Genomic DNA, 26746 nt, shown 5'->3' on the forward strand with positions numbered 1-26746 from the left:
GCAGATCACGGGTTGTTATCCTTCATGGACAGGTATGTAGGGTATAACCAAATCAAAATGGCCAAAGAAGATATGCACAAGACAGCTTTCGTAACTCAGTGGGGGCACCAACTGCTATACTATTATGCCATTCAGGCTAATCAATGCTGGGGCTACGTACCAACGCACCGCGACTACTTTACTACATGACATGATGCATAAAGAGGTGGAGGTGTACATGGACGATATGATCATCAAATCTAAAGATATAAAAGGGCACATCGCTAACCTTCGCAAGTTCTTCCTCATATTCTGCAAATACAACATGAGGCTCAATCCTCAGAAATATGCATTCGGAGTAACGTCAGGCAAGCTTCTGGGATACGTTGTCAGCCAGAGGGGGATATAAATTGATCCATCCAAGATCAAGACCTTAATCGAGATGCCACAACCCCAAACAGAAAAGGAGTTTAGAGGATTCCTGGGTAAAGTGCAGTACATAAGTCGATTCATATCGAAACTCACTATGATCTGCGAACCTATCTTCAAAAAGCTTAAGAAAACGGACCATGCCATATGGGACAAAGACTGTCAAAAGGGATTTGAGAGGATAAAGGAGATATTGGCCAAGCCACCAGTGCTAATGCCTCCGCAACAACATCAACCTCTTGGTTTATATCTCACAGTTACCGAAACAGCCATGGGGGCTATGCTCGCACAGACTGTCGGAAAAGAAGAAAGCGTTATCTACTACCTTAGTAAGAAGTTCTTAGAGTATGAGAGTAAGTATACACCTCTTGAGAAGACATGCCTCGCTTCTTGTGTGGGCAACAAAGAAGCTACGCTATTACATGCTTAGCTACTCGGTCAAAGTGTATTCTAAAATCGATCCCGTCAAATACCTCTTCGAGAAACCCGTCCTTAATGGACGCTTGGCAAGATGGACCTTAATGCTCTTAGAGTTCGATCTCAAATACGTACCTCTAAAAGTCATAAAGGGACGTGTCGTGGCTGAATTCTTCGTAGATAATCCTATCAACGATACACAAGCAATAGACATGTGGTCATTTCTAGATGAGGATATTGATAGAAAATAAGAGTAGGTCGTTAAATGCTAGAATTAACCTACCAAATTAACAATTTATAAGCCAAACTCGACTCTACACTATGCAATTAAGAATAGTAGTAAAGGGAAGTAAGGGTCGAACCCAAGAGAAGGACTTTTAAGCTAAATACTTGAAATGTAAACTATTTACTACTAAAAACAAGTTTATAAACAAACAGTGGTTATCAACAATGACAAACAATCGATAAACATAGATAAAGGGGGGTTTTTGAGTTGATTGGTAACATGAAACAAAGTAAAGTTTCAATATTTGTCTAACAAGCAATATAACAAACACTTGGTGAGTAAGAAAGTTCAATATTTAAGAGGACTTGGTGCAATTCTTCTTTAGTAACCAACAATGGTAAAGTTTGACTCTTTTATAACTCTCCTCTTTTTATTTACCCACTACTTTCAAGTCAAGATGTTAACATACACAAATTAAACCATCCATGCATGTCCTTCAAGTTTAATAAAAAATTCATTAAACCATGAGTACAAATCAAACATGAGCATTAAGAGTTGTGCCAAGACAAGAAGCTAGGATCAATTCTCACAAGATTAAACCATACAAATGAGAAAAGACATGAAATTTCCTACTTATTACATGAATCCTTTAAAACAAATCAACATACAACAAGCTTGCTCCAAATAATCCTAGATAGATTAAACCATTTCTCTAGAATTTGCACTAGTTGGGTAAACAAGATGCAAGAGTGATCAATTCTAACATTCATCTACTCAACATGAGAACTAAGCATAAGGAAAGATCATTAGATAAATAAGAAGAGATTAAAACAGTCTTACAATACCAAAGTTGGGAACTTTGAATGAATTACACCAAGCAAGGAAGGATTTAGCTTTCCATAGTCTTCATAACCCAAAACAATAAGGAAAGATTACAACTTGAATGAAAATTGTCTTCTAAATTATTACAAGGTTAAAACCCTAAATATGAGATTAGATGAGATGATAGGATGGTAGATAGATGATTTAGGTCTTCAAACTCTTGGGTATATATAGGGCTTCACGAAAACCTAAAAAGATTTCCACTTAAGAAGCCCAAAAAGAAGATTAGAAATCCCGTAAAACAGAGTTGCGCAGGCTGCGCAGCCTGTGCCAGAGTTGTTCTTGCCTGCGCAATCGTGCGCAGCTGCGCACCCTGTTTGCGCATCCTGCGCCTAGGCTCGCACTTTTGGACTTCTAATTTCCAAGAGCTAGATCTCTTCAAATGTCTTCATTTCTTCTAATCTTCACTCCTACTTCTTCCAGCTGGGTTCTAGGTTACATGTGAGCCTCTTGTGCCTTGTCTTGACCTTTGAAAGGTGCTCTTTGCCTCTCGGGTTCCGTGCATTAAGATCAATTGTCCAACCGAGGTAAAATACACAAGTACCACATCATACCCAATTACCAAATGCTAGGAAAAGCATACTAAAAGACCCATATTAAGACACGAGGGTGATAAAATCACCCTCTTAGACCGACACAAAACACTACTATCAAACTCCCCCACACTTAGACTTTTGCTAGTCCCGAGCAAAACCCGACATAAGCAAGCATGAAGTCTACAAGAGAGTGTAGGAGAGAATGATCACTCTTCCCTTTCCTCTTCCTTCTTATGTCTCCCTCTTACACAACCACCAATTAAAAGAAAAGAACGTGACTCAAATTTGACACAAACTCTTCACTCGCTCCCCCGCCTTATATCTCCCTCAAACAAGACACGACACATCTCCAACTCTGACTCAATAACATCACAACCACCCTTCTTATATCCCCTTCCAAGAGATGACCACTCTCACCTTATCCCAAGGTGATAGCAAAGTGGTCTAAACAACCTCCTAAATCATCAAATTCCTCCACTTATATCACCCCCTTATCACTCCATACAAGGATAGTTGTGCTACTTGGTTGGCCAAACTCTATTAAACATCAATAACACAAGTAGCCAAATCAAAAATCCACCAATTTGGGACAAGTTTTTGTGACTCAAAAATAAATTAAATCCTAGACCTAGCCTCCTTCCAAGATCCTCCTTATCGCTCCCTTCTTATCCCTCTATCTTTTTGGTGTTACATTTTTCAAATTTTCAAATTTTCGATTTTTTTTTTTTTTTTTTTAAATCCCTCATTTTGCCTAAGGTGCCCTTTCGGGTTTTCACCTTAGCTTTTCCTTTCCTCTCATTGGTGGCTCGCAACTCGATTCTTCATTTTGCCCGGAATGCCCTTTCGGGTTTTCATTCCGTCCTCGGCCACCTTTTTCCAATCTTGCCTAGGTGCCCACCCTTGTGGCTTTTCATCTAGCCGAGATTTTCGATTTTTTTTTTTTTTTTTTTTGAACTTGCATTGACAAAAAGAACAATTTACATATGTTACACTTACTCACTCCCCCACACTTAAATCTCACATTGTCCTCAATGTGGAGGAGTGCCAAATTCTTCAAGGGTTTTGGTTGGAGGGGCCCGAGCCTTCACCTTGCTCATATGCCCCCGGGTTGCTTCTTCTTCTTTCTCTTTCTTTCTTGGCCCTCATGTAGGCCTCATCAACTTGGGTTTCATTAATAGTGGGTTGGTAATTTGGTTCATGTTGGTGGAGAGTCATGCCAAATAGGCCTTGAATGAGGCCAAATGAGTCTTCATGGGTTTGAGCATCATAGTAAGAATCTTCAAGATATTGGTGGTGCCTTTCGTTTTGCACCCCAAATTGGTGGCTCACTTGCTCATGCCACTCGTTTTGGCTTTGCCACATTGCTTGATTCTCCGCCTAAGCCTTGGCGTTTTGTTGTTGCCACACATAAGACTCCTCTTGCCTTTTAGCAATCCCTTCAAGCATTCTTCTTTGAGCCAATTCGGCCTCATCTCCCAACCATTTGTGCTCTTCAAAAGCATTACGAAATTGTTCCCAACTCTCCAATCTTGGCCCTTGTTGTTGTTGCCAAAAATGGGAGCTCTCAACCCTCCCACTAATCTCTTGCAAAGTCCTCCGGGTATCCTCAAAGTATTTGAACATTTGATGTTGCCATGGTTCCAAAGTCGGAGTGGAGGAACCCCCGGCCTCATACATAGGGGTGTCTTGAGGCGGTTGGTAGGACGAAGGAATATGTGGGGTAGCAAGAAATCCCCCCTCAATGATCTCAACCTCTCTTTCTTCCATTTGTTGGGGGCCATGGGATGGTTCAACCGCTCTTCTCTTGCGCATTCTTTGTGGGAGTGGGTTGGGGAGGTTGCCATCGACAGGACAAAAGAAATCCCAGGCTCTTGGTCCACTTGGAAGGGGGCCATTCATTGGTAGCCTCATGTATTGGACACCCTCTTCCACCAACCAATAGCAACTCCATGGGACCGTGTCCAAGGCGTGGATCATATGGGTCTCCACCAACCTCGCTTCATTGTAAAGATTATTCCCCACACCCTAGGTTGTTCATCGGAAATAGCACCAACCAAGCTAGCCACAAAAAGAGTGATCAAACCTCCACAATTTATGCTCCGCTTCTTTTCTCTATGCTTTGATGCACTAACCACAAAAAGCTTAGCCCAATCCGGAATCCCCTCCCCCTCGGGCAACATCACCCAAATGCACTCACGAACCCCATCATTTAGCTTTGTAGGTTCCCCCATCGTAAAGAAGAAACAAGATATCATTCGTTTAAGAATTCGGATGGGGGGGTTTGTGATGGCGGAGGTTTTGTCATTATTTGTCATATGAGGTGTTCCCGTGAGTGCACACCAAGTATCATTCAAGGCCGTTCCCGGTGGGTTAATGGAGGAGGGTGGCCTAGTAATTCTTAAAATCTCCCTCACCCTCTCGAAGGTTAGAGTGTGCCACATTTTGTTCAACCTAAAACTCACCCTAGCATTCTCTCTTTCCCCCATGATTTGGATGGTAGAAAGGAACTCTAAGGTATAGGCGGGGTACGTATGTGGTTGAAGGTTCATGTACCTCTCTAGTCCTACCTTGGTGAGGAAGGTAAGGGTTTGGTCATAGATACCCATATCCCTTAAGGTCTCCGGGTGAAGGAATTTTGATACAGGCAAGGGTTTTCTCTCAAGGAACTTGAAGAAAGTTTTGGCTTGTGAGGTTAACCCTTCATCCCCCCGGAAAGGCTTAGGTGGTGGTGGTGGTGCATCGGATTGTGCTTGGGTTGATAACTCACCCTTTTTCTTTGACTTCCCCTTTCCAAGTCCAAAAACCATTTTCCTTTCTTACAAAAAAATTTCAAAAACAATCACTTAAAGCAATCAAAATCTGAAAAATTTTCTATGGGGCAATTCAACAAACACCTTGCGTGCACTAGCACAAACTTCATTATTTAAGGTAATTTTGTTGAATTGTGCCTTCCCTAACAGAAAATAATTGCCAACAATCCCCAATAATCAATCACAAGCAAGGATTTAACTCAACTACACAATGTAAATTGAATTAAACAAATTGAAAATAAAGAGAGTGGAGGAAAGTTGTTATACCTTCCCAAAAATTCTCAAACTTGCTTGAATGAAGAAGAATGTTGCATAAAAATCCCTTTGTGACCCAGAAATCCACTTGAGAAAGCTTCAATTTAACCTGGAAAAATTAGGGTTCTTGGGAAATTGGGGGATTTTTGTCAGAAATTTGGGAGTGTGAATGTGTTTTTGATAGCAAAGATGAACTTGGTGAAGAATTTGGTGAAGATAGTTGAGGTTTGTTGATGATATAAGATGATTTGGTGAGTGTTGGAAAGAATGAGAGGAAGTATTGGGCTTTTTGTCGATGAATGTGTTGGTATCGAATGAGGTGTAAGAAAGGATTGGGAAAGGTAAAGAAACGAGAAAGCAGACCTGCTCAGGCTGCGCAAAATTTATGTTTGCCTGCGCAATAGTGCGCAGCTGCGCAAACCTACTGCGCAGGCAGCGGTGAGGCTCGTAATTCGGATTCTTGTTTCTTTTAAATCTAAATTCGATACTTAGCCAATTTTGGCTCTATTTCCCTTAATCCCTCTTAAAAGCTTCCTCCAATGAACGTGTCCATAAAACCCGGCTCTCATCTCCTCTTGGGCACGTCTTCCAAGAGGGTTCTTGCAAATCACTACATCATTTAACAAACCTCAAGTACTTTTTACATGTCAATGCAAATTAAATTAATTAAACGAAATTAACATGCGAGTAAATAAATTACGGAAATAAACTACGCTAGGAAAGCAATTCAATTGGGATAGAATATTTACAAATTTGCCGTTATTTAATGTCGGTGGCTCGACATAGTCATTGTTGAAGATTTAATCTTTGTAAATTGGATTTTCTAAAAGAAGATCCTCTTCACCTTGTAACTCAATTCCTTTGAAGTAATGCTTCAACCGTTGCCCATTGACCTTTATCACTTTTCCCGAGGTCGGGTCTTCTACCTCCACCGCTCCATGTGGAAAGACTTTCTTGACTTTGTAAGGCCCATACCACTTCGACCTTAGCTTGCCGGGAAAATTCTTGGGTCGACTTTGAAAAACCAATACTTCATGTCCCTCTTCAAAAACCCTTCTTGTCACCATCTTGTCATGCCAAGACTGAGCCTTTTCTTTGTAAATGCTAGCATTGTCATAGGCATTGTGCCTAAGCTCTTCCAATTCTTGAATTTGAAGCTTTCGGTGCAATCCCGCCTCATCGACATTTTGATTGAAAGCTTTGATTGCCCAATAGGCTTTGTGTTCAACTTCTACGGGAAGGTGGCATCCCTTCCCATAAATTAGCCTATATGGAGACATGTCGATTGGGGTCTTATAAGCCGTTCTATAAGCCCATAGAGCATCTTCAAGCCTCTTGCTTCAATCTTTTCGGTCGGGATTGACCGTTCTTTCCAAGATATGCTTAATTTCCCGGTTAGAGACTTCCGCTTGGCCGTTTGTTTGGGGGTGATAGGCCGTAGAAACCTTGTGGAGCACACCATATTTTTGAAGCAAGGTTGAGACCACCTTGTTGCAAAAATGAGTTCCCCTATCACTAACAATGGCCTTTGGGAAGCCGAACCTTGAAAATATGTTGCTCTTGACAAATGCCTTCACCGTCTTTGCATCATCACATTTCGTGGGAATGGCTTCCACCCACTTAGACACGTAATCAACTGCCAAGAGGATGTAGAGGTATCCATAAGAATTAGGGAATGACCCCATGAAATATATTCCCCAAACATTGAAAACCTCCAAATAAAGCATCGGTTGTTGGGGCATTTCGTTTCTACGTGAGATGTTGCCAAAACGTTGGCATCTATCGCAAGTATTGACGAAAGTGTGAGCATCCTTGAACAATTTGGGCCAATAGAACCCGCACTCTAGGATTTTCCGTGCCGTTCTATGAGGCCCAAAGTGGCCCCCACAAGTGTACTCGTGGCAATGTTTGGGGATAGATGGAATTTATACATCCGGTACACAACGCTGAATGACTTGATCTTGGCACCTCTTCCGTAGGTATGGTTCATCCCATATGTAGAATCTAGAATCGGCCTTTATCCTATTCCTTTGACTTGATGAGAGTGAGGTTGGAAATTTCTTTGTTACCATATAGTTGACAAGGTTAGCATACCAAGGCTCAACGGCCTTCATAGAATATAGAGATTCAAGTGGTAAGCTACCGTCCACTACTCCCATGGTCTTCACGAGATTCTCATTGATGTGAATCCGACTCAAATAGTCGGCCACCACATTAGCACTCCCTTGCTTGTCCTTGATCTCGATATCAAACTCACTTAACAAAAGAACCCATCTCATTAGCCTTGCTTTGGTGTCCTTCTTGTCTACAAGTTGTCTTATAGACTTGTGGTCGGTATAAATGATTACCTTGGCACCCAAGGGATAAGCCCGGAACTTTTCAATGGCATACACCACCGCCAAGAATTCCTTCTCCGTGGTGGTGTAGTTCCGTTGAGCATCATTCAAAAGTGAAGAAGCATATTGTATTACATGAGCAACCTTCCCTTCCCTTTGGCCTAAAACCGCGCCAAGGGCATAATCACTAGCATCGGTCATGATTTCAAAAGGGAGGTCCCATCTTGGAGCTTGAATTATCGGGGCCGTCACAAGCTTTTCCTTCAACGAATCGAATGCCAACCTACACGCATCATCAAAAACAAACTCCACATCCTTGTGCAAAAGCTTGCACAAGGGGTAAGCAATCTTGGAGAAATCCTTAATAAATCGACGGTAGAAGCCCGCGTGTCCTAGGAACGATCTTATATCCCGAGTATTAGTAGGATATGGCAAGGTTTTTATCACTTCAACCTTAGCCACATCCATCTCAATCCCTCTCTCTGAGACTATGTGACCTAACATGATGCCGCTTTTAACCATAAAGTGACATTTTTCGGAATTAAACACAAGGTGTGACTCCGTGCATCGTGATAGGACCATAGTTAGGTGGTCCAAGCAAGCTTCAAAATTGTCTCCATGAATGGTGAAGTCGTCCATGAAGACCTCTAAGACTCTTTCTACAAGATCCGAGAAAAGACTCACCATACAACGTTGAAATGTACCCGGAGCATTACACAAACCGAAGGGCATCCTTCGGTATGCGTATGTTCCGAAAGGGCATGTGAATGTTGTCTTGGATTGATCCTCCGGACGTATGGGAATTTGAAAGTATCCGGAATATCCGTCCAAGAAACAATAGAGTTCCTTCCCCCCTAGCCTCTCTAGCATTTGGTCTAGAAAGGGTAAAGGGAAGTGATCTTTGAAAGTTACGCCATTTAGGCGGCGATAATCGATGCAAACTCTCCACCCGGTTTGGATCCGGGTGGTAATTAAAGCTCCTTCTTTGCCCTCGATTACCGTCACACCACCCTTTTTAGGTACACATTGAGTGGGACTTACCCATTGAGAATCGCTAATGGGGTAGATGATTCCCATTTGAAGCAATTTGATGATCTCTTCCTTCACGACCTCCATCATTGGTGGGTTCAATCTTCTTTGCGGTTGTCGAACCGGCTTTGCTTCCCCTTCCAACCGGATCTTGTGAATGCAAATGCTTGGGTTTATTCCTTTAAGATCCGCAATACTCCACCCAAAAGCTTCCTTGTACTTGTGCAAGACATCCACCAATCTCTTTTCTTGATCACCCTAAAGTTGGTTTGAAATTATGAGGGGTAGAGTGTTGTTTTCCCCAAGAAAAACGTACTTCAAGTGGTCGGGGAGTGGTTTTAGATTGGGGGTGGTTGGCTTTATAATGGATGGGAAGGGTATTTAAAGGGAGGCCTCTAGGGGAAGGAATTTGGATTGGTAGTCATAAGAAGAGGAAGAAAAACAAGATTTTGGGGAGCTGAGATCTGCGCAGGCTGCGCTGGTGAGCTGCGCAGGCTGCGCCTGGGCTCGACATTTCCTCCTCAATTTCTTTCATTTCTTTTTCTTCCGTAGATTCTTCTAATGGTTCTTCCTTCTCTAATGCCTCTATATTTTCCTGCACATCATGAGACAACAAAAAACTGCAACCCTTCCTTCTCGACATCATTAGTGAGGGCCACCTCAAGTGGGTCCCTATGATTCAATTGGTAAACTCGATTTGCCAAAGGTTCAATTTTATAAAGAAAGTAGCAAAAACTCAAATCATCGGTCTTTTTCATCATCTCATACACATTATACTTCAAAACTTTTCCTTCAAATTCCATGGTCAAATTTCCATCATACATGTCAAGTTTGGTTTTGGAGGTTCTCATGAAAGGCCTCCCTAGCAAAAGGGGTGTAGCCTTAGAGTCCGGTTCCATGTCCAAAACATAAAAATCAGCCGGAAACATGATTTTATCAACCTCTACCAACACATCTTCTACAAGACCTTTGGGGTGAATTGTACAGCGGTCCGCCAATTGTATCACAACATTGGTCTTAGACAAGGGAGGCAATTCTAAGGTCTCATAAATGGAATAAGGCATAACAGTAATAGAGGACCCCGAGTCTAGCATAGCTCAAGCAAAAGCTTTGCCTCCAATTGAGCACAATATAGTTAGCATGCCCGAATCATCGCACTTTTTGGGAAGATTTCGTTAGAAAATTGCCGAGACATGCCTACTAACCGTGACTCTTTCAACTCCTTTCCTTGGCTTCCGTTTAGGGGTGAAAAGTTCTTTGAGAAACTTTGCATACCTAGGAACGGTTTTGATGATAGTAAAAAGAGGGATGTTGACCACACATTTCCTAAAAGTTTCATAAAGATCGGAGTCTTTATCAAACTTCTTGGGATTTGTGAGGGCACTTGGAAATGGTACCTCCGGTTCATATTCCTTTTCAATATCTTCAAGTTGATCCTCTGTGTTGGTGCTTCCTTTCTTTCCTTTGTCAATGCTGAAAGGACTCTTTTCTTCTTCCTCATTAGCTTTTGAAGATGTCCCTTTCTCTTGTTCAACCACAAGCTCTTCTTAAATTTGCTCTTCAATTTCAATAATCCTTTCTTGTGACTTGCCCCTTCTCTTCTTCTTGGGAGGGGATTCTAAAGTTCTCCCCTTCCTCAATGTCATAGAACTAGCATTTTCTCTAGGAGGAAATGTAGTGGAGGGAATAGAAGTGGAATTCCTTTGGTTTTGCTTGGCAAGTTCTTGGGCAATTTGTCCAAGTTGGACCTCAAGGTTGGCAACCTTGGCATCACTAACACCCTTGTCGGCTTCAATCTTGTCAAATCGCTTGTTTGTTTTAACTTGCTCTTGCAAAATGTTCTTAAGCAAGTCTTGAACACTTGGTTCCTTTTGAGAATTGGTGTTGTTACCTTAATTGCCAAATTGGGATGATTGACCTTGGTTTTGGTTTCGACCATGGTTGTTGAAATTTCCATTCCTATTCCCTTGAGAATTTCAACCTTGACCTTGTCGGGAATTTTGGTCCCTCAAGTGGTTGAATTGGCCATTCACAAAGCTCTTTGAGGTGTCACCACCCCAACCAAGTCGAGGGTTGTCTCTACTCCCAACAGTGTAAGTGTTGCCACTAGGGTCATAGTTGTAATATCCTCCCCCGGAAGGATTCCTAGCATTGTAATTCTCATAACCCATTGCACTTACATTTCCACTCCAATTCCTTCTTCAATCATAATGGGGCAAGCGTCCTCCAAATGAGGACCTTGGCAATAGTTGCATTCCACTTGATTCATTTGACCCCCATCTTTGTTTGGATTGTTCACCATCATATTCTTCACTAGGTGAGTTAGGTCATTCACGCTTTGCTCAAGATTTTGAGTAGATGAGGAGGAGGTTCCCATTCAAGATGCATTTATTGATCCCCTTTGACTTCTACCATAATTTCTCGTGGTTGAGGCAAGTCTCTCAATGATTTCCTTAACATCCGCTATAGAATAATTCTCCAAACCTCCCCCGGTAGCGGAATTGACCATACTTTGATCTTCTTGTCCAAAACCTTCATAAAAGTTAAAATAAGGTTATCCTCACTCAACCCATGGTATGGGCATTGAGCCACCAACCTCTTAAATCTTTCCCAATATTCATACACGGTTTCCTCATTGTCTTGCTCTATTGTGGTAATTGCCTTCTTTGCACGGTTGTGGTGTGAGTCGGGATAAAATTTCTTAAGGAAGGCCGCTTTCATTTCCTTCCAAGTACTTATGGACCCCGGAGTAAGATAGAAAATCTAATCCTTGGCCCCATCCAACAAGGAAAATGGAAAGGCACGAAGCTTGAATTAATCTTCCATCACCCCATTTGGAATGGCTCCTTCACACATCATGTGGAACTCCGATAAGTGCCGGTTAGGATCATTTCCCGCTTACCCATGGAATTTGGGTAAGTTGTCAATGAAGAAACCCTTGAGTTCAAAATTGGCATTTGCTCCCAAAGGAGGATATGTGATGCATAATGGTTGTTCATCATAGTTTCTTGCCCTTATCTCCCGAATGGTTCTATTATCGTTCGCCATTCTAGGATATTGTACTTCAATAGGATCTACCGAAAGTGGCTCTTCTTCAACTTCGGCTTCCCTAGGTGGTCTTTGATACCACGGGTTCGTAAATAACCAAGAGTATGCTCCGAATGAATCCTCTTCAACGGGAGGAAATTCACCACCTTGTGGGGAATTAAACATAAACCTTGACACTACACAAACAAATTAGAACTTCCACTTACTTAAAACACCAAGAGGAATATAAAAACAACTAAGCATAAATTAACAAACTCAAGTTCTAGCTATGTTGCCCTTCCCCGACAACGACGCCAAAATTTGATAGAAAATAAGACTAGGTCGTTAAATGCTAGAATTAACCTACCAAATTAACAATTTATAAGCCAAACTCGACGCTACACTATGAAATTAAGAATAGTAGTAAAGGGAAGTAAGGGTCTAACCCAAGAGAAGGACTTTTAAGCTAAATACTTGAATTGTAAACTATTGACTACTAAAAACAAGTTTATAAACAAACAATGGTTATCTACAATGACAAACAATCGATAAACATAGATAAAGGGGGTTTTTATGTTGATTGGTAACATGAAACAAAGTAAAATTTCAATCTTTGTCTAACAAGCAATATAACAAACACTTGGTGAGTAAGAAACTTCAATATTTAAGAGGACCTGGTGCAATTCTTCCTTAGTAACCAACAATGGTAAATTTTGACTCTTTTATAACTCTCCTCTTATTATTTATCCACTACTTTCAAGTCAAGATGTTAACATACACAAATTAAACCATCCATGCATGTCCTTCAAGTTTAATCAACTTCATTAAACCATGAGTGCAAATCAAACATGAGCATTAAGAGTTGTGCCAAGACAAGAAGCTAGGATCAATTCTCACAAGATTAAACCATACAAATGAGAAAAGACATGAAATTTCCTACTTATTGCATGAATCCTTTAAAACAAATCAACATACAACAAGCTTGCTCCAAATAATCCTAGATAGATTAAACCATTTCTCTAGAATTTGCACTAGTTGGGTAAACAAGATGCAAGAGTGATGAATCCTAACATTCATCTACTCAACATGTGAACTAAGAATAAGGAAAGATCATTAGATAAATAAGAAGAGATTAAAAGAGTCTTACAATACCAAAGTTGGGAACTTTGAATGAATTTCACCAAGCAAGGAAGGACTTAGCCTTCCATAGTCTTCATAACCCAAAACAATAAGGAAAGATTACAACTTGAATGAAAATTGTCTTCTAAATTATTACAAGCTTAAAACCTTAAATATGAGATTAGATGAGATGATAGGATGGTAGATAGATGATTTAGGTCTTCAAACTCTTGGGTATATATAGGGCTTCACGAAAACCTAAAAAGATTTTCACTTAAGAAGCCCAAAAAGAAGATTAGAAATCCCGTAAAATAGAGCTGCGCAGCCTGCGCCAGAGTTATTCTTGCTTGCACAATCGTGTGCAGCTGCGCACCCTATTTGCGCAGCCTGTGCCTAGGCTCGCACTTTTGGACTTCTAATTTCCAAGAGCTATACCTCTTCAAATGTCCTCATTTCTTCTAATCTTCACTCCTACTTCTTCCAGCTGGGTTCTAGGTTACATGTGAGCCTCTTGTGCCTTGTCTTGACCTTTGAAAGGTGCTCTTTGCCTCTCGGGTTCCGTGCATTAAGATCAATTGTCCAACCGAGGATTTGGAATAGGAGTGTTGCTCATTTCTCGTGAAGGCAAGCATACACCACTTTCTGTCAAACTCGACTTCGAGGTGACAAATAATGCAGCAGAGTATCAAGCTTCCCTCATTGGTTTACAAGCAGCAGTAAGTTTAGGCGTTAAGAACCTTCGAGTTCACGGGGACTCATCTTTAATCATTAACCAAATCATTGGATCCCGAAAAATCCGAAGTGAAAGTTTATTACCTTATCAGGCTAGGATAGATCAGATTGCTCAATTCTTCGATCAGGTTACATATTTACAGCTGCCTCGTGAAGAAAATCAGTTTGCGGGCGCTCATGCAAAACTCGCATCCTTGATTAATATGCCAGACAATATGGTTGAAATGCCTTTGTGCATCGAACGACGATCAAAGCCAGCCTATGTACACTTCCTTACAGATAAAGAGTAAATCCCAGAGGAACCTTGGTTCCAGGCCATTCTAAATTTCAAGCTTAATGGTACATATCCACCAGATATGGATAAGAGGGGACAAGGCGTCATACGCCTACTTTCCTCTCAATACCTCCTCATGCAGGGAGAATTGTACAAAAGAACACCACTAGGTGTCCTCTTGCGTTGCCTTAATCATTCACAGGCACAGAAATTGATGGAAGAAGTTCACGATGGAGAATGCGGTCCTCACATAAGTGGACCTATGATGGCAAAGAAAATTACGCGTCAAGGGTATTACTGGACGACAATGGAGTCAGATTGCATCAAATACGTCAGGCATTGTCATAATTGCCAGATCTTCGGGAATGTGCAAAATGTTCCTCCCTCAATGCTATTGTAATATCCCGTAATTTGATAGAATTTATATTTACGTTTCAAGCATTTTTTTTATATAGTTAATTATGACGTTTATAATTAATAATTGTGAGTAAGACGGAATAATATAATAAAATAAGAATTTAAGTCGGAAGGGTGTTATAAGCCATGTGGACTTCGGATGCGTACTCGGATTTCCGAGTAGTAATATAATATTAAATAGCTATACTAATAATAATAATAATAATATTAATAATAGAATACATATTGTTTATTAATAAGTTTCCTAATTAGAAAATACATGTACTTGACCTAGCCTATAAATACAAGTTAATGGTCTTTAACCTAGTTTATATCTTCATAATAAATCTGAAGAATTCACAAAGGGAGAGAATTGGGATCGACATTCGATATTTACAAGACTAACATCGCTAATTAACTCGAGGTAAGACCGTCTCATGTATACTCTTTGTATGCTATAACTCGTAAACTAGACCACCGTAGGACAAGCCGTGACCATAGTTGTGAGCATGGACCACCAGGGAGTGACTATGACCTTTATTTGACCGTTTTTTACCACCGTGGTTGTGGTTAGAGCAGGGTTTTCGAAGCTAGAGGGGGAGGGTTATGCGGGTTTAAAACAGGGGACTTCGACCCGATTCGAACCCTTATTTGGACCCGACTTGGTCTGGGTATGGTTGGGTTGTGACCAGGGGTGAGAGTCGACCTCATGGGTGGCGTCGTGGTGACCTTAGGTGGTGGTTTGTGGTGGTGGCAGCCGGAAAAACGTGAAACAGGGGAGGGGGTATTGTTACTGCTGCTCTCGGTTTTGGGAGGTTGTAGTGGTGGTTTATATGGGCGAGTGGAAGGTGGTAACACCCATGGAACCACCATGGACAAGTGGTGACAACCGTGGTGGCCTGGTGGCGGTGTGGTTGTGCTTTGTTGTGATGGAAGCCGTGTTGTATATAATTGTTGTTGTTGTCGTTGGTTGTTGTCGTTGGTTGATTGGTGGTGTTGGGTGCGGTCGGGTCTAGGTTTGGTGGTGGTAGTAGTGGCGGTCGTTGGTGGTAGATGGTCGTGCTAGGAGGGCTGCCGAGGGGTTGTAGCTAGATGTTGTGGGTGTTGGTATTGGCGTAGGTCGGGTTGTGAGTTGATGCTCACTGTTTGATATCGTACATGTTATTATCATAGGGTGATGATAGTTATACATAATGGGTCCCTTTGTTTTAATAAGAATTTATTAATGTATTTGATTTTATTTTAATATGAGAGTGTTGGTTAATCTACTAATTAAGTAAAAATAAGATTAACACTTATAGCCATTAAAACTATTAGTTAAGTAATGAGTTAGCCCGTTTAGTTATTAATTGGTATATATGTTATATATAATAATTGTAGGATCCGACTTGGTAGAAGATCGTTACTAATTGGCTTGTTTGTGCGCGGATTTGTTGAAAAGGTAGGATAACTACTCAACTCGTCTTTTGTGGAAATTGAATGGATTAAGGGATGCGTAAATTATTATTGTTGAATTATAGTTGGATGTTTATTATTGGATGGTAATATTTATATTGGCATATTATTTTATTGGGTATCCTCAGTCTCGGACTGGGACGACAATGAGTTATGAGATTATCCTCAGTCTCGGACAGGGACGACAATTGTGTTTATCCCCGGGCCAGGAGTTGGTGGGACGACGGTGTGGTGGAGCCTCGGTCACGGACCGGGACGACTAGTGTGGATATGATGGGAATCGGTGGTGGTATTTTTTCCACGTGCTTACATCTATTAAGTTTGTACATTTAATGTTGTGTGATTATCCTACTCAACCTCGTGGTTGACAGTGTATTCGTGAACACCTGTGAAGAACCATAATGGGGAACAGATTTGACAGGTACTAAAGATTAGCTGACTTGGGAGCATTGGGACGTGAGCTCGACTTGGACCATAGTTGCTGTCTAGAACACTTAGTTGACTTATACAACTTTATTTATGTAATTTCCGCTGTGTAGTATATTGTAATGTTAAGGTTTAAATTTAATCGATTGGCAATGTAATAAAACCATTATTTCAGTTAAAGTTATTAAAGTACTTTGGTTTGTTTTAATTTGTATCATTTACCTCGGGCAACCGAGATGGTAACAGTCCTATTTATTGGGAATGTCTTGCTAAAGGCTCCTAAATAAATGGGGGTGTTACAAAATGGTATCAGAGCAAAACGATCCTCAGGCCTAACCAATGAACCTAATAATGAATATATGATGTGTCTAATAAAATGAACCCGGGTAGAAACTGTTAGGTGCCCCTTTAGGCTTAGGATGAGAAGGTACCCTCACTCCGAACCCCGGCCCTTCCAGTTTTGAACCGGTTACGTCGAGAGATAACTAAGAGCGGGGAAAACTAAAATAAATATTTAGTATCTCTTAGGATTCATTGTTGACTTGAAGGTGTATTGTTTTTATTGTTTTTATGGATAAATAATGATGTGATGTTGAATTGTTTTGATCGTGAGCATGAAAGTAATTGTCGAATTGGTATTGATTATGTGGTTGGATGTTGTGTGATAGTAGTATCATGTCTAGTGATATGCGGTTGTGTGAATCCCAAAGCCATGTTATTTAAAATATATTATGAAATGATTAAGCTTGTGATATGAATGCTTTAGAGTATATACTAGTCGTGTGTGAAAGTTTATTGACCAAGTTGTGTTGATATAGAAGTAGGGGGTGTTAATAAGGGCTTGTGACCTAGTAAAAAGGAACCTAGAGCTGAACTTTATTTCGTCAAATTTTACCCATATTTGATTTAGTTTCCATTTCACCTCCGTTTATCATACAAGGTTGATATTTTTATGAGTGATAACCTAGTGAGTTAGCTTACCAATCCCTTTGGTCTCAAGTTTAAAAGTTTTATGGGTTGAAAGAAATAAATAATTTAGTGGACAGTGGCCAGAAAGTTCCTGTACAGTGAAGTTTTCGACAAACGATTTTGTAAAATTTCTCATTTAATTTCTACTCAATATTTTTACCTAATTCCAACTCCACTATTTAAAGTACCAAAATATGTTTTCAAATTGATAAGTCACATTGTAAGGTGAATTTTTGACAATTAATAGTGATTTTTACAAGTTGACCTAAAAGTTTTAACTTTTTGCTGATCGGTTTTGTTTCGACCCACTGAATTGGAAAAATCTTTATAAATTGATTATTCGAGATTTGGACTTGATTATTTTTCTCATGCTTTAAAAACTCTTTATATTTTATGGAAAGTATAAAAACTCAATGTAAAATGTAACGGTTGTTTAATGGTGGTTTTTGAAAGTTACAGCTTGACTTTGATTTCTGAAAACGCGAGTTTTACCAAAAGTTTAATATAAATGTTTTATCAGTTATTAACCTATGATAATTGGGAGGTGAGAGTGATGATAGGAGGACCTATGGAGGGGGTAATAAAGGATAGAATTGATCAGACCTTATCTTTGTAAGTATAGAATATTTAAAATGTTAAGCCATTTTTACTCGGGTAGAAACTTATGTTGTCTTGTTTTACTTTTATAGAACCATGCCTCCAAAGAGATCTACACCTACACCCTCTAACATGTCCCAAGAGGAGATTGACCGTTTGATATCTATGAATAAAGCTTTGACTGCGGCTCTGAAGGCTAAAGGGTCAGTTCAGGATCCAGCAAAGATGAGTGCTAATATTGCAAGACATAACCCGACAAAGTATGACGGACTAGGTGAATCGTCTTTACTAAGGGATTGGCATAGGGAGTTTGACAACCTTTTTGAGTTGCTATGATGTCCTGCGGAGATGCAAGTAGATCAAGCTGCTTATTATTTGAGGGGGAAAGTGGGTTTGTGGTGGAATCGTAGTAAGGAGGTCTTAAGGGAAGCTTGGAGGGAGAGTGGTGAACCTTTTATCACTTGGAAAGGTTTTAAGGAGACTATGAGAGCTGTATTTGTGCCTGAACATATTAGGAGTAAGATGAGAGCTGAATTTGATTCTTTTAGGATGACTGATGAGATAACAGTAGAGACTCACTATAACAGGTTTATGGAATTGTCAGAATATGTAGCTGATTTGAATTTTAGTGATGAGATGTTGGCACTTAGATTTGAAAAGGGATTAACAACTAATATTAAGAAGAGGCTTTGCGGTGTCGTCACCAGGTACCATGGATGATGTTTACCAGAGAGCTGAGCATGCGGAGAGGATTGCAGATATGTTAAAGGAAGAGAAGAAGGAGAAGGAAGGGAAAAAGGAAAAGGGGGAGAAAAGGAAAACTGAAGCTGTGAGTGATCAGGGAAGCAAAAGGACATATAGTGGATTTGGATATGATGTGAGCGTTGGAGCTGTCCGTGGAGGTGGTAACTCGATGTTTCAGGCATGCTACTCTTGTGACAAATACGGACACAAGGCAAGGGAATGCAGATTGAAGGCAAAGTCTAGTAATGGAAGGGGAAGCTATGACAATGGGAATCGTGATGGAGGTTACTATGCTCCTATGTCAGGTTATGGGAGCAATCAAAAGTCAGGAGGTTGGAGTAACCAGAGAAGCCATGACAATAGACAAGGCAATAGAAGTGACCAGAGTAGTGGTGGAAAGGCATTTGGAACAGCTAGTACGGTACAAGGGAATGGGGAGAAGGGTAATTAGTATTTGTTGAAAGACTTAGAGTTTTATCATTTAAAAAGTATTTAAGTTGTTAGTAGTTTTAATAAGTAGTAGTAGTTCCGAAACTTCGGGACGAAGTTTATTTTTAGGAGGGTGGAATGTGATAGTACAATTATTTTGAGTTACTAAACTTTGCTTATGTGATTTTATACGGATTTTATCAATGCTTTATATATTATACATGTGCGATTGTCCTTATAAAGTAAGTGTGTGATGATAGCATTTCTGTTAAAGTGTATGGAGTTAATGTTTTGGGTAGTCTCGGTAAACTTCGAGGACGAAGTTCTTTTTAAGGAGGGAAGATTGTAATATACCGTAATTTGATAGAATTTATATTTACGTTTCGAGCATTTTTTTTATATAGTTAATTATGACGTTTATAATTAATAATTGTGAGTAAGACGGAATAATATTATAAAATAAGAATTTAAGTCGGAAGGGTGTTATAAGCCATGTGGACTTCGGATGCGTACTCGGATTTCCGAGTAGTAATATAATATTAAATAGCTATACTAATAATAATAATAATATTAATAATAGAATACGTATTGTTTATTAATAAGTTTCCTAATTAGAAAATACATGTACTAGACCTAGCCTATAAATACAAGTTAATGGTCTTTAACCTAGTTTATATCTTCATAATAAATCTGAAGAATTCACAAAGGGAGAGAATTGGGATCGACATTCGATATTTACAAGACTAACATCGCTAATTAACTCGAGGTAAGACCGTCTCATGTATACTCTTTGCTATGCTATAACTCGTAAACTAGACCACCGTAGGACAAGCCGTGACCATAGTTGTGAGCATGGACCACCAGGGAGTGACTATGACCTTTATTTGACCGTTTTTGACCACCGTGGTTGTGGTTAGAGCCGGGTTTTCGAAGCTAGAGGGGGAGGGTTATGCGGGTTTAAAACAGGGGACTTCGACCCGATTCGAACCCTTATTTGGACCCGACTTGGTCTGGGTATGGTTCGGTTGTGACCATGGGTGAGAGTCGACCTCATGGGTGGCGTCGTGGTGACCTTAGGTGGTGGTTTGTGGTGGTGGCAGCCGGAAAAACGTGAAACAGGGGAGGGGGTATTGTTACTGCTGCTCTCGGTTTTGGGAGGCTGTAGTGGTGGTTTATATGGGCGAGTGGAAGGTGGTAACACCCATGGAACCACCATGGACAAGTGGTGACAACCGTGATGACCTGGTGGCGGTGTGGTTGTGCTTTGTTGTGATGGAAGCCATGTTGTATATAATTGTTGTTGTTGTCGTTGGTTGTTGTCGTTGGTTGATTGGTGGTGCTGGGTGCGGTCGGGGCTAGGTTTGGTGGTGGTAGTAGTGGCGGTCGTTGGTGGTAGATGGTCGTGCTAGGAGGGCTGCCGAGGGGTTGTAGCTAGATGTTGTGGGTGTTGGTATTGGCGTAGGTCGGGTTGTGAGTTGATGCTCATTGTTTGATATCGTACATGTTATTATCATAGGGTGATGATAGTTATACATAGTGGGTCCCTTTGTTTTAATAAGAATTTATTAATGTATTTGATTTTATTTTAATATGAGAGTGTTGGTTAATCTACTAATTAAGTAAAAATAAGATTAACACTTATAGCCATTAAAACTATTAGTTAAGTAATGAGTTAGCCCGTTTAGTTATTAATTGGTATATATGTTATATATAATAATTGTAGGATCCGACTTGGTAGAAGATCGTTACTAATTGGCTTGTTTGTGCGCGGATTTGCTGAAAAGGTAGGATAACTACTCAACTCGTCTTTTGTGGAAATTGAATAGATTAAGGGATGTGTAAATTATTATTGTTGAATTATAGTTGGATGTTTATATTATTTTATTGGGTATCCTCAGTCTCGGACTGGGACGACAATGAGTTATGAGATTATCCTCAGTCTCGGACTGGGACGACAATTATGTTTATCCCCGGGCCAGGAGTTGGTGGGATGACGATGTGGTGGAGCCTCAGTCACGGACCGGGACGACTAGTGTGGATATGATGGGAATCGGTGGTGGTATTTATTCCACGTGCTTACATCTATTAAGTTTGTACATTTAATGTTGTGTGATTATCCTACTCAACCTCGTGGTTGACAGTGTATTCGTGAACACCTGTGATGAACCATAATGGGGAACAGATTTGACAGGTACTAAAGATTAGCTGACTTGGGAGCATTGGGACGTGAGCTCGACTTGGACCATAGTTGCTGTCTAGATCACTTAGTTGACTTATACAACTTTATTTATGTAATTTCCGCTGTGTAGTATATTGTAATGTTAAGGTATAAATTTAATCGATTGGCAATGTAATAAAACCATTATTTCAGTTAAAGTTATTAAAGTACTTTGGTTTGTTTAAATTTGTATCATATACCTCGGGCAACCGAGATGGTAACAGTCCTATTTATTGGGAATGTCTTGCTAAAGGCTCCTAAATAAATGGGGGTGTTACAGCTATACACCATGACATCACCTTGGCCATTTTCCGCTTGGGGAATAGACATCATCGGGAAAATCACTCCAGCTGGGACAAGAGGTCACTGTTACATTTTAGTAGCTATCGACTATTTTACTAAATGGGTCGAGGCAACATCTTACACTAGCCTTACATCCAAACATGTGGCAAAGTTCATACAAACCAACATCATCTGTCGATATGGTTGCCCACATGAAATTATCAGTGACAACGGGTCACATTTTCAGGCTGAAGTTGAACAGTTGCTAACCAAATATAAGATCAAGCGTCACCATTCCTCACCATATAGACCTCAAACTAATGGCGCGGTAGAGGCAGCTAATAAAAATGTCGTCACAATCCTCAAGAAAATGATCGACAATTATCGCGATTGGCCTAGAAAAATACCCTTTTGCGTTATGGGGATATCGCACGTCAGTAAGGACGCCCACTGGGTTACTCCTTTCTATTTAACTTACGGCATGGAAGCTTTACAACCAGTAGAGCTAGAAATCCCATCCCTACGCATTTTACTCGAATGTCAAATTCCAGAAGCTGAATGGAATAGGGATAGGTATGATGAACTCGTCCTCTTGGACGAACGAAGGCTACACGCATTACATAATGTGCAGACATATCAGGCACGTATCAAACGAGCCTTTAATAAGCGGTCAAAACCCAGAAATATCAAGGAAGGGGATTTAGTACTCAAGTCAGTCAGAGGTTTCTTACCTGTCGATCCACGGGGAAAATTTAAACCTAATTGGGCAGGACTATTTTTGGTCAAGTCCATACTTTCAGGGGGTGCGGTTAAGATCACAGACCTAGATGGGAATGAGTTTTCTAATCCGACTAACCTAGACCAATTGAAACGGTACTACCCTTATAAATAGGATAAAACGCGCCTCGTGTGGCACACGTGCCACTCTTGCGACACGAAATAAAACCGGCCCCTGGCCCGCTAAAAAAGATTATGACATTGCTTTTGCGTTTTAACGTTTTGACATCCTCATATCATCAAATAAATTTAATTGCATTTCCTTAGGAGTAAGTAAAGCACACGCATTTTTTCTAAGTTCATTACAAGTTCTTGCTTCGAACATTTTTTTCTTTTACATTTTTTCGAACTACGTACAGGGTTTGATTTCATTTTTTCTAATGAATACGTAGGCAATCTTTTAGAGGATACAACCCGTCATTTCAAAATGTAAATAGAAGGACATTTGCATGTTGCATTTGAAATTCGACAAGAATAAATAAAGAAAATTTACAAAAGTTTCTTAAGTAATAAATCATTTATTCATTATTCCTTAAATAATAGTAATACGCCAAATACATATAAAAATGCTGAAAATTAAAATGCTAGGCTAGGATTCTAAAAACCCCGCCATTTATTAAAACTCAAATAATAATAAATAATACTATATAAATGACTAAGACTACTCTTCCATTTTCCCCTTGCCTTTGTCACCCTTGTCACATTTCTTGTCTCGACCACGAGCAGGACGCTCTTGCGTTATTTCCGACCAAATCACTAACGTTCGTTCTCGCGGTCTAACTTTCCCATTTCGATCCACCACCATATTCTCGGCAGGAGCATTCTTTGGTTTTTCGATGGACGGACGACCCGATAGCCGGCCTCTTCCTCTTCCTCAATTAAGTACTTTTGGTTCTCCTTCGCCACTTCACGGATCTTATAGTCCACGGTCTCGTGCTTCCTTAGCCTTTCACGCTCCTTGAGGGTGCTAGCTTTCCTCCACTGCATATACGAGTCGGATACCCATAACGAGCCAACCGGAACTGGTATGAACCACATGTTCTTTGGGCCCAACGAATTGCCCACTCTCGACAAGACTCCGAAGTATGCACCAGGGGAGTTTGAGGGACGGTGTCTAGCTTCGGGATTTTCTGTTTTAGGCCCACTTGTCATCAATCTCTCCGGAAAGGTATGGACCATGAATTCCAAGCCGGGAACGCGAATTGACCGTGTCGGATCCAAAGACGATACTCTAGTCACTGATCTAAGATGCCACCATGGCACGATCCATCTAATCTAGGGGTCATCTTCACTCTTCAGTTTGTTTTCCCAATAATTGCATACTCGAGTGAAGTCCACCATGTATAGCCTCATTCTCATCGCAATTGATCGGGAGCAATCTTGTCACGTCAACTGGGGGCTCGATCAACCGCAACCTTTCTATCAGCCAGATCTGCAAAAAGGGGACGGGAGTTATTATCCAAAACAAGCCCAAAAAAAAACAATTGGCCTAATAAGACAGAAAACGGGTTCTTACCTGTAAAATAATAGGACTCCCAAGATAAGGATGCTCGCGGTTCGCCTTCCTGTTGTCCAATCCTAGAATGGTGTCCCTTAAAACTAAGCATGCTGGGCTCCTGCGCAGTTCCATTTGCTCCACTATGCTTTATTATTGGAATCATTAGTAGGTATAATCTCTTAATCCCTTTTTAATTATTGTTAATTACTTTCATTTATTCATCATGTTTCATATTGTTGGTATGATTGACAACCTTGCTAGCATGATCAACATGATAATGAGTGAGTAGTCTCTTAGCTAGGGTTAAATGGGTGATTAGGGGAAACCAACATGGGGAATGATTCATGCTTAAATTAATATGCTTTTATGTTTTATTTGCTTGCTTGTTTTGATCTCAACTCATGCACATGTTATATTTGATGAAATGCTAAGCCTATGAATCCTTGCATTTACTATCATCTTCTATCTTTTCAATGAGACTTGTAAGACATAACCCAACTCGAGTCTCATTAGACCATGCATGTTGTTGAGTAGGGAAGATTAAGTCGACTTGTAGGTGTTGTACAATCTAATCGATTCGGCTCCGGGACCCAAACTTTCCTAGGATTGTAAGATATAACCCAACTCAATCCATCACAACAATAATTGCTTGCTTATATTTTGAGAACATGTTTGTATGATCAATTCCCATGATTCCCCTATGATCCCATGACACCCTAGTGCCTTTAATCAATTGTTTACACCCCTTTAATTCATCTTGCTTGTTTATTTTCATTGCTATTTTAGTTTAGTGACCTTCTACATCAACCCAATTTGTGACACCCCTTAGACATCACTAGTTGCAATAGAAATCTCATTTCAATACCCGTCCCTTGGGATCCGACCTTTACTTGCCTCTTTACTAATTGTAGAGTTGTTTGTGAAGTTATAAATTGTGTTTTGATTCGACCGTGACCCAACGACCACATCTTAATTTGTGAACACGAAACGGACTCGCATCAAAAATGGCGCCGTTGCCGGGGACGGTGTTTACTTGATTTAGATTTCTTTTTATTGTTATTAGTTGTGTCTTTCTTCGCCTTGGGGAAATAAAACTCCTCAAGGTTTGCTCTAATCGTTTTCAAGTTGTTTGATATTTTGCGAGATGGATTTCATAGATTGTTTTGTAGAGGACCACTTGAGTATCCCTTACTTCAAGGACCCCATGCAAGCATTGGAGGCCTTAGAAGCAAGTAAGGCTAAGAGCATGTATTGGGAGTTGGAGGTGGATCTCTTTGAGGCCGCTCTAGCTAACAAGGAACTTACTCGTGCACAATCCGAATTGGTGCATAATATTCTAGTGGAAGCATGTCAACCCATAGAGGATGAGCAATCCATCCTAGAGGATATTTTACAAACTCAAGAGCAAGAGGAACCCATCATGGGATTTGAATATGATGAGGTTGATGAAAGTGAAGTTGAGTATGCTATGAGAATGGAATGTCTAATGGAGATGGAGCAAATTCTCAATGAAACTCCAAAGGAGGAAAGTAAGGTACAAACTCCTACTTTGAACCCTCTTCCCCCAAATTTGAAATATGCTTACCTTGATGAATCAAAGACCAAACCCGTGATTGTTAATGATAGACTTGATGATGACCAATTGGGAAAGTTGCTTGATGTGTTGAAACAACATGAGAAGGCTATAGGTTATAGTCTAGATGACCTTAAGGGGATAAGTCCCAACTTTTGCATGCATAGAATTCATCTAGAGGAAGACCATAGACCGACCATTCAACCCCAAAGAAGATTGAACCCCCACATGCAAGAAGTTGTCAAAGGAGAAGTCATGAAATTACTTGATGCGGGAATCATATATCCCATATCGGATTCTTTGTGGGTTAGCCCCGTCCAAGTGGTACCTAAGAAAGGAGGTACCACGGTAGTGACAAATGAAAAGAATGAATTAATACCCACAAGAATGATCACCGGTTGGCGTATGTGCATTGACTATCGGAAATTAAACTCCGCAACAAGAAAAGATCACTTCCCCTTACCATTCATTGACCAAATGCTTGAGAGGTTAGCCTCCAACAAATTCTTTTGTTACCTTGACGGGTATTCGGGATTCTTCCAAATCCCTATACACCCGGATGACCAACATAAGACCACCTTCACATGCCCTTATGGCACTTTTGCATATAGGAGGATGCCTTTTGGATTATGTAATGCCCCCGCCACTTTCCAAAGATGCATGATGAGTGTCTTCTCCGATTACCTAGAGACCATAATGGAAGTTTTTATGGATGATTTTAGTGTTTATGGAAAGGACTTTGACTCATGTTTGCATAATCTTTCTCTTGTGTTGCAAAAGTGTGAAGATGTTAGCCTTGTTTTAAATTGGGAAAAGTGTCACTTGATGGTCAATGAAGGAATTGTTTTGGGTCATTTGATTTCGGAAAAGGGCATCGAGGTCGATAAAGCTAAAGTTGAGGTGATAGAGAAACTCCCACCTCCCGTGAATGTTAGAGGGGTGAGAAGTTTTCTCGGTCACGCGGGTTTTTATTGTCGTTTCATAAAGGATTTTTCGAAAATAGCTAAACCCCTCACTCAACTTTTGCTTAAAGATGCCCAATTCCAATTTACTGACGAGTGTGTTGAAGCTTTTAATAGAATCAAAGAAGCCTTAGTCTCGGCACCAATCATTCAACCCCCGAATTGGGAGTTACCTTTCGAGATTATGTGTGACGCTAGCAACTACGCCGTTGGAGCGGTTCTTGGCCAACGGGTAGGGAGAGCTCTTCACGCCATCTATTACATAAGCAAGACCCTCGACCCCTCTCAAGTGAATTATGATACAACCGAAAAGGAGCTTCTTGCCATTGTTTATGCTTTGAATAAATTCCGTTCCTACTTGCTTCGATC

This window comes from Silene latifolia, chromosome X (assembly GCF_048544455.1).
Source record: "Silene latifolia isolate original U9 population chromosome X, ASM4854445v1, whole genome shotgun sequence".
Lineage (NCBI taxonomy): Eukaryota > Viridiplantae > Streptophyta > Magnoliopsida > Caryophyllales > Caryophyllaceae > Silene > Silene latifolia.